A 3949-nucleotide genomic window follows, 5' to 3' on the forward strand; every position below is an offset into this window, starting at 1 on the left:
GAGAATTTTTTTTTTTTTTTTTTTGGTGTGAACTTCTAAATTCTTTCTTTTATGAGTTTCTGTATGTAGGGTATGCTTCGAAGCTTTTCTTATTTTTTAAAACATTGTAATTCTCCTTTCGTCTTACTTGCGATTCTATTGTTTTTTATTTTTGTAAATTGTTCACAGTTATTGCTTAAGGTTAAGAGGGAGTTGTTCCATGCAAAACCAAAGACATATATATATATAGTTTGATGGTAAATTTTTAAAAATTAATATATTCACTATTTGCCTTTGTATCCTTATATTTATAATTTCGCAGTGACGCTCATATATAAAGGCTATGTAAAGTTTGTAAACTATTTTAAATGAGTAAGATTAACGTTTGTCTTACCAATACAATAAAAAAAATGGACACATCATGATGTCTTTTTTTTTCCGATATGGATATGATTTATGGGCAACTTGGTCATCGTTTGGTGTATGATTTGACATGGTTGTGATAAGTATATAAGAACTACGCAGACCAACATCATCACTCAGTGAATCTTACAAAAATGCATATCGTGTGATGGTTTCATTTGATTTATATTAGAGTGTATATAGCTGGTTTGTTCTGGTTAAGATTGGTTAATGTATTTGGTTTAGTGTGCTTTGTATTTAAAAGCTTAATCATGTACATCTTTTTCTTTTACGATTGAATGAAGAGAATATAATTTCCCAGATTCTGTTTCATCTCTCTAGTTCTTGTTCTGGGAAAGTTGAAAATGATCTTCATGTTTGTAGCAAAATCATTTTTTTTTACTTGATTTAAAAGAGTACAACATTAACTGGAACTCACTTTTATATAATTTTCCGTGTAAAAAAGTAAATAAGATATCATCTAAACATAAAACAAAGATATAAAATGCTTATTTATTTTAAGAATAACTAGGTTCGGACCCGCACGTACGTGTAGGGTTAATTTCAAAAACTAAATTTGTAATCAGATTTGCAATATATAATATATATATAGATTATTTTTACAAACCTATTTTTAATAGGGTTGGACTTTCGGGTAACCGTTCAGGTTGGGATATTGCCCGATCAAGTTTGGTTAAACGGCTTTAGAAAAATAGAACCTATTAGGTATTTTTTAATATATAGGTTCGGTTTAGTTTGGGTACTATTGGCTTCGGGTCGGTGCGGGTTACAAATTTGAAAACCGATTATTACACCGAGTACCCAAAAATAATGACTTGATATAGCATTTATATTATAACTTTTGTTTTTTTTTAAAAAGACATAAGAGTGTATGTAAAAAAATATAAAAATAATTAAAACATGTTTGATACAAATCGTTCGGAGTGAATGTAATTCATGTTTCGTCTTGTACCTGAATTATAGTTGTATAGAGAATGCATTCTTAATAGTGAAGATTCTCGATATATGACATTCCCGATATTAGACAAAAAAATTATTTCCGATTGGAAACGGGATGGAACAAATACAAAAATTACCAAAATACTATTTGGGACAAATACAAATACAAATATAGTTTGTTTTTTTGGTAAGGAAAAACAAATATAGTTCATAGTATATTTCTATATCATATAATAAAACAATATTTCAAAATTAGTTGACTTTTTTATTCTTACTCCCTCCGTTTCACAAAGAGTGTCACTCTGACACTTTTCACACAAATTAAGAAAACACTGAAATATACATATATGCCCTTATTTAATAAGTTTTTAATAGACTATTTTAGTTATAATTAAGGGTAAAACAAGGAAATCTAAGATAAAAGATGCATTGGAACTATAAAATAATGCATTGGAATTGTAAAGTGACAGTCTTTGTGAAACAAAGAAAAATCTCCAGAATGACACTCTTTGTGAAACGGAGGGAGTATTATTTTATATCTGGTTCATCTATATTGCATTACGTATCTTAGTTTTAAAATTTTTAATATTGTAAAACACACTTTAATGCTTTTTTAAAAAAACATGTTACATATAAGATTGTAATCGTCGATATAATTCAAAAATAATATAATGTTTTCGAGAAAAATAAATAGAGAAATTAGCTCGAAATAAAATATTATGGTTTGATATAATATTTATTTATAATATGTTCTAAAGGTATATCATTATATATATATATATATATATATATAAGCGAGAGTTTATGTTGCTTTTAATTCTAAATAGTAAGGATCACAGAGTTTCTTTTGGTTGCTTTGTGGTTATTTTCAGTTTTGGTAATTTGAGATTACAAATATTTTGGAGTGGATGTAATTATTTGATCGGTTTATTAAAAGATAATTAATAAACTAATTTACAAACACAATAACCACCATCAACATTATGCACACAAAAAAGATAGATTGTTTTTCTTATGAGAATTCTGTGTTTTTGTAAATATTATTTGTAGACAAAAAATCTTAAATTAATTTTAATATTGTTTTTAAGAAACAGTTGAGAAGTTTATAATATAAAAACAGAAAAAATGAATAATAATGAGAAGGTAGAATATACAAGTCAAATTTCATTTTTGATGTCTCAAAATTCATTACAAATTTTAAGTAAAGTAAAGAAAAAAATGAAATGTCAATCTGAAACTAAAATTATTCCAGATGGCTCTTACCAATTTCAATTTTAGTCCCTCATGTTTTNTTTTTTTTTTTCATGTAAACCCCTAATTTAAACAAAGTTCACAAAAGATAAATAGTTTTGATCATTCTAATTATAAAATTATAATTTTGCACCCTTCTAAGATCTCTTGCTTTCAAAGTATACCGAGAACTTTCATGAACCAAGATCGAAATCATCCTCCGGTTTGCAAGCAATTTGTTAGAAAATATATATATTAACGCTTGAAATTTATTCTAAACCTATTCCGCTTAAGAACATGTAAATACTATAGTAATAGAGATCCATAATATAAACCTATACAACTCAACTAATTACAGTGTGTCAGACTCTTGAAAATGAAAAAAAAAAATCAATAGATTATAGTTTCTCCATCTATTGCTTTGTACACTTTTCATTGATAGGTTTACTCCATTCTCAAGTGTGACATGCTTCAAAATGCTTCCTTTCAATTCACCTAATAGACAACATGTAACAATATTGTAACATCCGTGAACCAAAATCTCGGTTTGGGAGTTGCATCGGTCAATGCAGATATTGCGTCGGTCGACGCAAGGTCGAATTACTGCGTTTTGACTTAAGTCAAACGCTGCGTTTTGGGTTAAGGGAAAACCCTTAGATGCGAGTTTTGGTCTCATTCGTGTTGTTTGGCCGTTTTTGAGAGAAAATGAAAGAGAAAAAGAGTTCTTGAGTGTTCTAGGTGATTCTGGAGATTTGTGGCGTTTCTTGGTGAGATCTGTAGCTGGGATCGTTGTAGGAGCTTCCTAGGAGCTTGTTCTTGGTTGTTTGAGGTTCAGATTCTTCTGTGGCAAAAATAAGTGCATGACCATGGCTTATCTAAGCTAGAGATCTCTCTGATTTGCTTGTTATGTGTTGCTAGGCTGGTTAGATTGTTATTGGGGACGTTTGGAAGCTTTCTTGTGGCTTGGGATCGAGTTTCGTGGTTGCAGGAACGAAGATCCTGCGAGAAGCTTTGGAGGAAAACGATACTCGGCATTGCATCGGTCGATGCACTTTGTGCATCGGTCGATGCAGATGCGAGGACGGCGCGTAAACTCTAGGGTTTTCGTGTTATGTCAAGCATGCGTCGGTCGATGCATATCTTGTATCGGTCGATGCAAGTTAACCTTGCATCGGTCGACACAGATCTTGTGTCGGTCGACGCAACCTCCATCTGGTGTCGGTCGATGCATGTTGGTATCGGTCGATGCAGAGTCCTAGTTTGTTATTGTTGATTGTTGAATGTTGTTTGATGGTTAGAGATGTCTCTATTGCTTGTGTGTATAGCCCAGTAGATGAGAGGATTGCCTTACTGAGTGTTTTTAAAATACTCATGCATT

The sequence above is a fragment of the Camelina sativa genome, chromosome 9 (assembly GCF_000633955.1).
Source record: "Camelina sativa cultivar DH55 chromosome 9, Cs, whole genome shotgun sequence".
In the NCBI taxonomy this organism is placed as follows: Eukaryota; Viridiplantae; Streptophyta; class Magnoliopsida; order Brassicales; family Brassicaceae; genus Camelina; species Camelina sativa.